The following is a 13,553-nucleotide window of genomic DNA, read 5'->3' as shown; positions in this document are numbered from 1 at the left end:
TTTCCCTCTGCTGTGCAAGCCCACATTGTAAGGATAAAGTCTGGGCTGTGCTGAAGCAGGTGGTAAAATTCTTATTGATTTCAAGAGAGCCTGGGTTTTACTTCAGAAATAAACTGCAGAGATATACAATAAATTAATGCAGCATCCCAGATGCAAACTCATACATTTTACTGTTTAAATTGTGCTACTCTGAGTGTATAGTGGTGCTATGGGAGTGTAAATTATTCCAGTGTTTCCTACATGTTATTGAAAATCAGATGCCAGACTTAACCTGCCTAAACTCCCAAACTAGCAACACATACTTTCAACTATAAATTGTGTGCAAAAATGTGCAAGCTGACTGAAAGTAGCTTCAGTCAAATACATGCCCAGGGGCTCAGTAATGGATACTATGTTATGCATGCCAGTTCATTGCTGTCTGTGCTTTCCTCATGCATACATCCTCGACTTACATTTTTACCTAATGGTAGGCCCATTCCTTTCTTCCTAAAATACTGAGAAGGGAACTAAAATGAAAAATGAAAATCATTGTCTAATTTTATACAAGCAGAAAGTTCTTTGGCATAGATTTGCAGTGAAACAGGCATTATTGACAGCTTTGTCAAGCTTCCCATATGGACAGCTTATGCTGACTTCCAGGCAGTTACAAATAATTGAAGTTAAAGATCTCTGTAGCTTGTCTGACAAGGCTGAAACAAGAAACATGTTTGACTTTGGGAAGTTTATCATTTGTGGTGCTGCTGGTTTGCTTCTCCAAGGAACTAGCAGGTTGTCTTGCATCACCAAACAGCAGAGACTAATTTGTGACTGCCAGAAATGGTCACAAAGTGACTTTCATAAAAGATCACACAATGCAGCCTGAAGAAAGCTAAGTAATGTCAGGAAAAATGGAGCAAACCCTTATGTTCAGTATGTGTTGAGCAAGAATCCGTTTCACCTGTCTTTGCTGTCCTACAATCTCATTTTCAAAATGCAATAAAAACAGTTGTAAGGAAAGAAAGTCTTGCCAGCCTGAGAGCTAGACATCTTTTTTTATGGTGAAGATCGCTGTGGCAGTAAAAATCTATTTATTAAAGTCTCTGAATATGTGTAATTATAGGGTACTGTTTGATGAATAAAGATGAAGTTGGCATGAAATAAATGGTATTTTAGACACTTGCAGTAGTTGTTAGATACCTTGAAAGCATCCTAGCTCACATTGGTAATGTATTAACAAAATGGGCTTTCCTTGATGACAAAAATTGACAAAATTACTGATGATCAAATCCAACAAGCAGAACCACCACAGTGATTATTCATAAATTTTTGTGTGTATGACAAGATTTGCATTGTATATTTTATATGTTTGCACTCCTAAGAAAGTCAGTAGGGGCAGGACCAAGAATCTACCGATAACTGATGTGCATTGTAATTATGTTGGGTCTGGTTTGTGTCTAGTGATAAGATTCATGTGTTTATATAATTTAGACACCTGAAAAGAAAAATGGGAGTTTGGAACCTCAAGAACCGAGGGAGTTTCTCTTTCTGCTGATTCATGGAAAATAATAGGGCTGAAGGTTAAGAGGTTATCTAGTCCATCCTCCTAAATCAGGGTAAGCCCAGTGCCTTTTGTGCAGCCTCTGAGGAACTGGGAGCAGAGGAAGAGCATTTACATATTCTGAGGCTACTCTCATGCCCATTCTTCAGTGCTCTTTTTTAGATTGCTGCAGTAGTCTTTCCTACACCGGTGCTCCTGACCTTTACTTCTTCCTCCATAAGGTTTATTAAGGGAGAAAGAAAACTCCAGAAGCACCTACTGTTCTTGAAAAAAAAGAACTCACAGTTGACCTTTTCAGTGAAAATGAACGCAGAATCTTAGGTTTTTGCATCTTCAGTCAATAGGTTTGCCCACATGTCAGAATGGTGCATTTATGGAATGTGACAACTTGTTCCCCTTGTTAGAGACCTTTAGGATCAGCTGTTTTTCTACAAGAAATAGGAACTTTTTATCTCCATTGACATATAAGCACTCAGTGAAGCTCAGGCACATACCTCACGAGAAAATTTTAATGGGAGTCCATACTAGAAAAGTCCACCTCCCACTTATACCAGTATGGTGCATTTGCTGACTGTTGGGAATGTTCTGTCTGAAAGAAAATCTCTGAAGTATCTATGGTTGATGCTTAACTTCAGGAAGATGTAGTGCAGTGTGTAGGTCAGGTATGGAAAAATGTGCTGGGATATTCTCCTGCATTTTTGTCTGGCTAGAGACACGTTACCTTTTGTTTGTTCTGATAGAAACACTGAAAATCGTAAAACTGAGAAAAACATTTTCTCATTTGCCAGGCTTCTGTTTCCCTTCTCAAACTATTACAATTTTGTTGACTCAATTGAGCTGATGTAATTAAGAAGTTGAAATTACCTTTGAGTTATGATAATGCTCAGTTCTTTGCTTCATCTTACAAAAGATGTTGGAGTTTAATGCATGTCTTGCAGATGTGTGGTACCTTCAGTAGCAATTGCTTCAACTAGCTCTATGTAGGATTTATTTTGAACAGGAAATTCTAGGAGATTCTATAGAATCTAAGACTAGGTGTAGTAAATACTAGTAATATTTCTTTTTATGCCTACAGTCAAGATCTCTCCTTCTCCTTGCAAATCTTGTCCTGGAGCATTTCTTCCAGTAAATTTTGATCATGACTTACTGAAAACAGTGCAAATTTTTTTTATTGACACAGAAAAGATGTGGTACAATTGTCTTTAAACTACTCTTGTTTTGTGTCTCCTCATTGTTGTGCTTAGCATTCTCAGCATTACCTCCTGAGTTTACATAGAGTTCTCTCTTGGCAATTATAGTGTTGGCTTCCCCTAGGATTCCCAGGGCTGAATTTATCTCATAATCTCAGAGTGCTCTCAGTGCATGTGATTTCTTTCTGTAGTCACTTTGATTGTCCTAAAAATCTCATTCAAATATCTAAAAACCTACTTGTCAGACCCTTAAAAGAAAAGCAGTGATTGTAGATCTTCAGAGTTCATCCACTGGTTGCTGCCAGAGTTCAACACCCAAACATCCTGATTAGCTGTACCAGATTGATGTTTGTATATGGAACTAGTGAACATTTACAGCACCAGCACATAAAATGTCACACTGCATCTTTTCCTCTTCCTCACAAGTACAAATAGTTTAGAATATCTTAAAAGTCATTAAAGATGCAGAGAACTAACCAAGCTAGTTTTAATTTAAAAAATAATGGTCATTTTTAAAAAGCTCCCTTTGGAAATCTATTAGATCAAATCCTCCAGTCTCACACTTCTGCATCCCAACATTTCATCTTAGTGTCATCACTTTCCACACAAATAGCAACGACGAAGTGTATAATCCTTAATGGTTATGAGGAATTTCTCCCTTTCTGAGTCTGAATTTTACTTGCGAGGAGCTGGAATTAAATTCTCATCCACCAAGTGTTCTGTCTTTCAAAATAACTAAGTTTTCATTTACCCACAGATTAATTCCATGAGTGTACCATCCTCAGTCCAGATAAGGCTTTAATGTCAAAGAATTAAATCATTAATCGCTCTTACAAAGTCATTGTGCATTTCTAGAACTCTTTGGGGTTTTCTTAATTTCTATCAATTTATGTCTGCATTTTACATTTAATGTGTCCTCTTTTTTTCTCTTCCCTAAAACTTTGTACATCTTTGTCTACTGATTGTAATTTCTTTCTTGTCTTTTCTTCACTTTTTGCTTCTTTGAGGAAATCAATTCTCAAATTTTTAATTAATTATCCTAGTGCTGTCTTTATCTTGGGCATGACCTTTGAGATTTTACAGTTTTGGCTGATTTAATTGGCCAAGTGACACCTTCCTCCTGTTTACTGAATTCCTCTCCTGACTGTAGAACCCCATTTGTTACATCTGGGTGACAGAGTTCTCTCAGCTGCAATAGTTGAAATCATTTCAGAAGAGGTTTTTCTTTCTTATCACTCTCTTCTTTCTTTCAAAATAAATTGTATTAATTAGTTTTTAAATCATAAGTTTGAGGATCTCTGTGTAGTCTCATTCTTATCTCTCAGTCCTTTACACTGAGGCTGTCCTCAATTAGGTTGTGATGGCTATTTATATCACTCTGGAATGTTCATCTCCAATTATAAATCTGTACAAAAGGCCAAGTCTGAATTTACACGGAGCATACTTCACCAGTTCTCATAATACAACTGACAGAAGTGTGATCAAAGAAACTAAGAGAGAGGTGTGAAAACAATTTAAGGTTCTGTTGAAGTCATTTAAGTTACTGAGGCTCCATTAAAGTGATGAAATCAGGATTTGATGCCAGAATGTGGATTTTACATTAGATTTGGTACCCTGTCAGGCTGTGAATTTCTTTTCTATTATACAGAATAGAAATAAAAACAGATCTCTTAACATCATTGCAACTAGTTTACAAAAAGATTTTTGTTCATCTATACAGATACAAATTTTAATGTTTGTCTTGGGAATGTTTTTTTTCTAGTTACCTAAGCTGGAAAAAAACCCCACCTGTCTCTTTTCTCCCTGGTGAGTATCCATTAACTTCAAGTGAATTTCATATGGTCAGTGTTTGTCATAAAACATTTCTTTTTAATTGTAAATCTTGTTTATGTATAGAGTACAAGGGAATGGCATGCTATATTTAATATAATAAGCCTCTGGGTAGAAAGTAGATGCAATCAATAGATTGAACACAAGTGAAATCAAGGTAAAGATACATCAATGGAGGGCACTAACTTGATCCTTAGGTTTAATGCTTTTTTTTGCATGAAGGATTCATATGGAGTAGTCATTATTCAGATTCTATAAATAACACATTTACATATTTATAACTCCCAAAAATGTCTCTACAAACAATATTTTCTCTCCTCCATAAGCAACCTGAAGGTTGTCCATAGGTGTGTGAGAGACTGAAAAGTTAATGGTTAATGGCTCAAGCTATTGGCCTTTTGCAAAAGGCGTGGTTGCTTTGCTGACGATGAGCGCGGAAACAGCCCAGATGCAGAGGGCTGAGCACCGGAGGAGGACCACAACAAACCTTTGTTTAGTAGGAAACTGGGGTTTGAGACAGGTAAGGGGAGAGGGCTGATAAGAAGCAGATCCTGTGAGGTATCTCACAGTGCTTTTTATCGTGCCGATGTCCTCCCCCACACAACTGACTCAGTGTAAACTTCCTCCCATCCCCGGGTAGGTATTGGGACATTCATATTATTCATCCCTTCTGATGGGGCATAACTGGCTCAACTGCACTGATGTGAGAGGTCACTTTCATATCTTAGAAGGGCTCATAAACCATCAAAGACCCCCAAAGTGCCCCCAAACTCATTTCTGGGGCCTTCCACCAAAGGACTGGGCATGATCCACAGTGTTGTAACAGATCCACACTGTTGTAACAGACAGTGTAAAACTCTCCACTCAGGGGGAGGTACCTGGGCATTCCACCTAAACCTAAATGTATATTAACCCATTGGACTTCATGTTTTGTGGGCTTTCCCCACCTCTGACAGAACAAGACTGTGACCATCACTTTTACCAACAGCTAAATTGCAACAATCTAGTCTTGTGGCTGAATCCATGGGTGGGGATATTTTTCTCCTCTTAGCATTTCTTTTTCTTTCTTTCTTTCTCTCTGTCTTATTCTAACTTCTTCTCCAAATATATTGTAAGCCAGACTAAAAAATTCCAGTCAATGCATCAGTAAGTGCCTTGTGTCTGGGTAAGTTCAAGTTGGATAAGTTTACATTTGCTAAGTTAAAGTTTATGAAGTACCTTACTTTGTCTGGATGTTGTTTTAAAATTTGCCAAGTACCTTATTCTACCTTAGTGTTCTAAAGTTTGCAAGTAAAAGTTTGTCATTGAAGCTCCTGAGAATATTGTTGTTTCTCCCACACACCACCCAGAGTGAATCAAACAACATTCCCCTAAGGCCACTGAGCAGACCAGGGCACAACAAGGTGTTCAAACCCTGTCATTCACCTATATGATCCACCCACAGATGCTTTTTTTTCCTGCTGTTTTAATGGGATGGAATATATTCTTCAGTCAGATTATTTTATTTCAGGATATCTACAGCAATCTAGAAATATCTACTGCACTGAATTTTAGCCAGAAGACTGCTTATTTCTGGACCCTGATGTCACTTGGGCACTCTGTAGAGCTGATGTGCTCAGATTTGTGAAGACCGGGAGTGAAATATCTATGGAAAAACAGTGCCTCCATCATTAAGACCTACCTGCTAACTTGGGGCTTTAATTTGGGTGTAGACATCTAAATGAAACTTCAGTCTTTACTCAATTTTATCCATTCTTTTCCCTCTTTGCGACCTGTGTGCTTCCCTGATTAGTCTCAGGGTGAGGAAATTAATCTAACTGAAGTTGTAGTAACTGGATAGCCCCAACCAGTGGTTGATTTCAGTGCCTAATGTCATTGGGATTACACCAGTGATTAATTTAATGCAAGTTTAACAAACACAGTCCAACTATAAAAATGTCTTTTATAAAGCTGAAAATCCCTTCACTCACTTCATTAAACAACCCCCATACTGGAGAGTAGTTCAGTGACACTTTTTTTCTCCATTTGTAAACATTTGCTGCTTGCTTTAAAATTCCCAGTTATAATGTATCCAGTTGTAGATCTTATCTACAGTCTAGGGTGAACTGTACAATAACACACTTCAAACCATGCAGTGTCTTCCCTCTAAGCACTACTCTCTGGACTGGTTCTATTGTGGAAGCTTCTGCAAGGGCTAGGACTATTTTCTGTAATACTTTTCATTAGGTCACAGAATCTCTCTCCTGCTTTCCTGCTAAACAGAACCGTATCTGGGCAAGCATTGGCACTGAAGATAACTGCTTCCTGCTAATGAGGCACCATAAACTTGTGTAGAATTCTTCAAACAGCAGAACTGTCTGGGAATTCAGGTTTGTTCATAGTAGTCCCAAAAATATTTTACTTTCTAGAGGGTTATAGTTATGAAGTATATTTTCTTTATAGTTATCTTGAGATGATGGACTTCATGTGAACAATGTTGTTCTATGAATTGCAGAAAAAAACCAGCAGCTGCACAAATAACCCTCTTATTTCTTATATTCCAAGTCAATGTTTCTCAAACAGTATGTTGTGGTCACTCGGGATCAAAGAGGAGAAGTCAGAAATCCTCACAATTGAGTCTAATATCCATTGTGGTGTGACTGATGTCCTGTCAGCAGGTAAAAGTAGCTCTTATCCTGGCTTGTGTAAACTGCAAAAGGAGATGCATCTGCAAAAGGTTTAAGAAATACTGCTTTAGAAAATTACAGTTTCCTGAACACAGGTGAAGTGTTCACAGTCTAAACTTGAAGTCTCAGATAGGATTAATGGAGATGAAGAATCTGATTTTAATTGTGAATTTATTGAAGGAGAATAAAAAGTAAATCCTCCGGATCGCTCTGAAACATCCTGTTGGAAAATGTCTATTTTGAAGGCACTACTCATATATTTTCCTTTTCTCTGTGAAGACCTACAATGTTTTGATTCAGTATAGTTGACTAGATCAACACACTCTTGCAAGTTGTCTCACAAGCTTTTCATTCCTTTCACTAGTTTACAAATTAAGCAGGAAATTTCATCAATAGTTGCTGGCATTTTAATTCTGATTCCCACATCAAAACTAATCAATCCCCTTTTTAAGTCTACCCACACCCTTTGTTTTCCTGTCAGCAGATAGCACAACAGAACTGAGGGAAAAAAATTTAAACAGACCTGAGAGAAAGAAGTTCAGTGTGAGTGATTATTGTGTCTTTCTTTCCATTGTCCTTGTTTCTGTCCTTAGCATGGAAAAGCAAAAGGATTGTGAGACTGGGAGGAACTGAGAAGAAAAGCTGTCCCTTTTTGCGTGGTGAAGGACAGAGAAGCAGGTGTGAAGCAATATATATCCAGCCTACTGTTAGCAGTTCCCATTTACCAGCGCACTTTAGCTTGGAATGCACTGCGTTCATTTTGTACTTACATCTGCAATTGATGCACAGATCCTGTAGGGCACTGCCTTGAGAAAATAAATCCTCTACTATTCCTCTAATGGTGCATTTGATTTCCTTTATTTGGTCTCAGTTTATTTAAAGCTTTATGAGAACTGAATCTCTAGTATGGGAATAACCTCAGGCAGTCCAATCTACTGGGAAGAACATCTCCAGTTATTTATTGTGTTTCTAAAATGGCACATATGCAAAAGCAGACTATGAAAAATATCACTGCATAATAACGTTATATAATTGTGTTTATCATAAAGAGGACAATGTGCTATCTACTCTTAATTGCCACTTCCACTGTAGTATCTTGAGGCACAGGTCTCTTCTTTCAGTAGTATACTGGTTTACGGAAACAGTAACTCCCTGCCAGATAAATGGTGTTATCATCATTATTACAACCTCATAGTCATGTCCTATGTGCAGTATTGGGGCAGGATTTCAAACTACTTTGTTTATCCATGTGTTTCCCTTATTGTGGATAGCTGTGTTTCTGGGAATAGCTCATACACAGTGATTGGCAGCATTTTGATTGTTTTTTGCACTAACCTCTCTTCAGTTTTGCAGGGGTCTGCCTATGGGTGGCTCAGTGCAAAGCAAAAGCAGACCGTAGGTGTTAAGCATTACTTACTCTGTATTTTCAGTAGTATGTGCACAGTGTGATCATCTGTCTGAAACAGGCAAAAAAATACGAATTCCAAGGAAGCAAAGAGCAAACTGCCATGTAGGAGGCCATTCCAAATCAATTTTCTCTAAAGACAAACACAGCAAAATTCTTCTTTTTGTATTTGCATGAAACAGAAGGTGAGCCTGCACACTGCTGAGCATTTTGCTTTTCCACATCCAACTCCCTATTGGCAAATGTAGTCTAAGTGCTTGGTGCAGTGGGCTAAGCTCTGCCAGTACCTCTCAATAGAATCATAGAATCATTAAGGTTGCAAGAGACCTCTAAGATCATCAAGTCCAGCCATTAATCTAGCACCACTGCGTTCATCACTAAACCATATCCAGTGCCACACAGAGCCAAGCTGCCCTGTCCCAAAGACAGCAAACATCAAGCATATCTAGAGCTTCAAGGAGTCCCAGGGAGTGCTCATACTGTGTTGGCTTCCCTCTGTAGACATTACCTTTACAGGGAAGTTTGATTTTCTTTACCTACTTAACTGCTTTGGGGCATCTAGTACAATGTATTGGGAGGCTGAAACAAGATCCCAGAAACAAATCATTCTGTTAGCTAAACTCTCTAGTTCTCTTGAGGAGGAAAAGATGCTTTGAATGAAGAGTTCCTACATGAGACAGGTCAGAAGCAGAGAAGATCAGATAGTATCTGCAGGATGGGCAGCTATAGCCCTGAACACTGAGATCTTAGTTTGGCTGACCTGTATTGCATTAAGAGAAGTTTTGAGGCATTTCTGAGTTTGTAGCTGGTCTTAGCCATGGGGACAACTGAGAGAGGGAGGAGGTCACTGCTGTTGTGCAGAAGGATATTGGCAGGGATAGCTCCTGCTTATTTGGTGGGAACATCTGTCTCTGTTTCAACTCTCTCAGCCTGTTTTTATAGGAGAGGTGCTTTAGCCCTCTGATCAGCTTTGTGGCCCTCCTCTGGATTCACTCCAACATGGTCCATGTCCATCCAGAGCTGGATGCAGCACTGCAGGGGAGGTCTCACCAGAGCAGAGCAGAGCAGAGGGGCAGAATCCCCTCCCTGGCCCTGCTGCCCACACTGCTTTGGATGCAGCCCAGGACACGTTTGGCTCTCCGGGCTGAGTGCCCATTGCTGGGTCATGTCCAACCTCTCACCCACCAGCACCCCAAAGTCCTTCTCAGCAGGACTGCTCTCAGTCTGTTCATTCCCAGCCTGTGTTGGTACTGGGGGTTGCCCTGACCCAGGTGCAGCACTTTGCACTTGGCCTTGTTGAACCTCACAAAGTTCATAGGGTTCAGATCCCTCTGGATGACATCTCATCCCTCAGGCATGTCAATCATACCACTAACCTTGGTGTTGGGAATCTCAATTTAATTCAGTTTCTTGAATACTAATTTATTCAGCTGGGACTAGATCTCATTAAAATACCTAAAAGATATTGACTGTGCTTTTGTCCATAAAGAACTGTTACATTACTCTTAAAATATGACAGTACAGTGCATTTTTGCAAATGGAATTTAGGCTCCTTTCTAAGCTGGATTCTTGTGGACAAACATAAAACTGTACCTGAAAATACAGTTTCACGATAGAACACAAGCTGAGTTAGAAAAATAGTATTTTTTACAACTAGTGGGAATTAAACTTTAATTAAATAAAACAAAGAAGGAATTGCTAAGTGTAATATACAACATTAAATTAGCAACACATCTGGCAAGGATACAGAATATTCTGGAATACCTTTGCAATTGTCAACTATTTAAATTGTTGCTTCATTATCAATAAGGCTCAGCAAGGTAAAGAAAAGTTACATAGGACAAGAAAGTTGAAAGAAAAAAGAGTAAGGGTGACAAGAGATAGGAGAGAAAAGTGAGTTATGTGGCAGCAAAAGAAGGGAAGAAGGCCTTCACCCATTCAGCTGATTACACAGCAGCTTGAAAACATAAATTCAAGCCGTGAAAGGCAGTCCATTACTGGCATCATCAGTGGCCTTTAAAGACATGAGAGAGAAAGCAGAAAAGCTGTTGTGTATCATCCCATGCTGTACCAATTCATATCTGCTGCTGAGGACAGCCCAGCTGGCAGAGGCAGCTGCCTTGGTGGCAAAGAGATGCTGCTGTGCCTTGTGCCTCTGCCCCTCAAGGCTGGCAAAAGGAGCTGTGCAACAGTGACTGTGTGACCCTGGGTGTGCTGGAACAAGGGGCTTCCTGTTCACTGAGTGCAAAGTTACTTTCTCCTACATTTAACCAGGCTCATGCAAGTGGGGGTTTTTTGAAGCTTGCGGTGAAAATAGGTCATTGCAGGAAACAGCTACTATGTCAACTCTGAGATGCTATTTTTGGATACCAAAACTCTCAGAGTTACTTTTCAAAAAGTAGATGAGAGAGGAAGGAGAGCATCCTGCTCCTGCAGGATATGATCAACTTTGTCATCGCACAACTTTTTTCTTATTAATGTTTTTGATAAACTTATTTATGAAGTAGTAGTAAAAGTGAATGTTCAGTGTATGGTTTGAAGTGCAGTACAGTCAAAACACTACTTCTTTTAGAAGACTTGCAGCTACTTTTCAAGTGTTAGCATCAAAGGTTCAAGTCTAGAGCCAGAAAGCAGGTATTCAAAATACATCTTTTGCAGGCTCTGCAAAAGGCAGATGTAGCAGTATCAGCAGAGGTGATCAGAGAAGCTCCTGCTACCATGCTCTGAAGCCCTCCTTGAGCAGGTCTGCCAGATCCTCCTCCCATCCACCCTGTTCTGCCTCCTTTGGGGCGGTGGCTGTCCATTATCATGTGCTTCTGGTGTCCTGTGGCATCCCAGAATCACAGAACCCCAGAATATGCTGAGTTGGAAGGGGCCCACAAGAATCATCGAGTCCAACTCCTGGCCCTGCACAGGACACCCCAAGAGTCACACCATGTGCCTGAGGGCATTGTCCAAACGCTTCTTAAAGTCTCTCAGCCTTGGTGCTGTGACTACTTCCCTGGGGAGCTGTTCCAGTGCCCAACCACCCTAGGTGAAGAACCTTTTTCTGATATCCAGTAACTTTTTTTCTAATTTTCTAATTTTCAATTTCAATTTCAATTTTCTAAGATCTAATAACCTAAACCTCTCCTGACACAGCTTCAGACCATTCCTTCAGGTCCTGTCAGTGGTCCCCACAGAGAAGAGATCAGTGCCTGCCCCTCCTCTTCCCCTCATGAGGAAGCTGTAACTGCAATGAGGTCTCCCCTCAATCTCCTCTTCTCCAGACTGAGCAGACCAAGTGACCTCAGCCACTCCTCACACAGCTTCCCCTGAAGGCCCTTCACCATCTTCATGGCCCTCCTCTGGACACTCTCTAACAATGCCATTTTTATACTGTGGTGCCCAAACTTCCCCCAGCACTCGAGGGGAGGCTGCCCCAGAGCAGAGGAGAGCAGAGTGGGACAATCCCCTCCCCTGCCCGGCTGGCGATGCTGTGCCTGATGCCCCCCAGGGCACGCTTGGCCCTCCTGGCTGCCAGGGCACTGCTGGCTCATGTTCAGCTTGCCATGGACCAGGACCCCCAGGCTCCTTTCCATGACACTGCTTTCCAGCCTCTCATTCCCCAGTCTGTACATACACCCAGGGTTGCCCCATCCCAGCTGCAAAATCCAGCACTTTCCCTTGGTGAACTTCATACCATGGGACTGTGAGAGATATAACTGTGCTACATCTGGAGTTTTGGAGGAAGTCAGGGTAGGTAAGCAAACTTCAACTCCAGGACTTTCATTTAGGGGTATTATCACCTCTTATCTCTAAGATATATTAAATCTAAGGGCCTCTCTGCCTTATCTGCTGCCAAATAAAAAGGGAGTCCAGATATTCTGGCAAGGTTTATAGGCAGACTGTCGGATAAAATCTGAAGAAATACAGGCATAAAAAGACTACAGACATCTACAGACATCATATTACTAGCCCTTCTTTTATTAAGTCACTTTACTGGAGAAAATGGTTTATTTTAGGTAATTCCATCTTTTCTCTGTCTCTGTGTGTTGCAGGCAGACAGTGGTAGTTGTAAATGCCATCCTCTTCCTTCCAGTGATTTAGCAGAAAGGCAGCATGTCTGCCAGGCAAGTACAATAGATAAAATTGCTAAGATGATTTTGAAACATTGAGCGAGGTCGCAGAACCTGGAATGGCAATGCTTCTGCAGGTCCTTTAGCACTACCTTTCTGCTTCACTCAAATAAATTAATACATTTAAGTCTGCTCCTGTATATTGTGCCCAGTGATTGTACCAGAAGGTCTTTTCTACCTGCCTACATCCATTTTTAGCAGCTGAGCAGTACCTTTCTATTTCGAGTTGGGTTTTCAAGTGGGAAACAGTCTCATGAGAAGCTACAGCAATCTGAAAGAGCAGTAAGTTAGTTAGTAGTCATGAGATGCTGCTGGGAAGAAATGTAATCCCCACAATTTAAATATGCAAAACACAGCCCTGCCTGTTTTGATCAGAAAATAATCCTTCAATTCTGATTGTGCCTCCATTCAGACAGTGGCACAATTTTGGTCACCAGGCAGGGCTGCAGTTTTGTGTTAGCAGAAGGCAGAAAGAAACAAAGCCAAATATTTTACCACACTATTTCCCATTGCTTTTTTAATAGGTCTCCACAGGTTTGATGTAGTATGGTTGCTGGAATAACCCATGCATTTAAGCCAGTCCTATAAACCTGTTCAAGGAAACAGACTAGACCAGATGTAACTTTTCATACCTTTTGCACTTAGTTGCCTAATAGTAAATAGGATTTGCCACCTATTTTTATCTGATTATATAAACCAAGCTTGGTAGTACTGCTAGGCACTGATTTAAAGCTGAGATAGTCAAGGTCACAAATCCACCATTTACTTGTGAGGTCTGTCAAGTGTTGAGGCATATTTATGGGAAAG

The 13,553-nt window shown here is 40.3% G+C and overlaps 1 long non-coding RNA gene across 1 annotated transcript in view; it reads left to right on the top strand.

The window, feature by feature from the left end:
• LOC108447287 overlaps positions 1–4,662 on the top strand; it is a 23,874-nt gene extending 19,212 nt beyond the window's left edge. Inside the window, exon 3 of the long non-coding RNA XR_001862759.1 lies at positions 4,490–4,662. This is a non-coding gene — a long non-coding RNA (uncharacterized LOC108447287). The remainder of the gene's footprint in view (positions 1–4,489) is intronic.
• Positions 4,663–13,553: the final 8,891 nt, after the last annotated feature.

Source organism: Corvus brachyrhynchos, unplaced genomic scaffold, assembly GCF_000691975.1.
Source record: "Corvus brachyrhynchos isolate BGI_N302 unplaced genomic scaffold, ASM69197v1 scaffold175, whole genome shotgun sequence".
Lineage (NCBI taxonomy): Eukaryota > Metazoa > Chordata > Aves > Passeriformes > Corvidae > Corvus > Corvus brachyrhynchos.
Note: the sequence above shows the minus strand (reverse complement) of the source record. Positions and strands in the feature narration are given on the sequence as shown.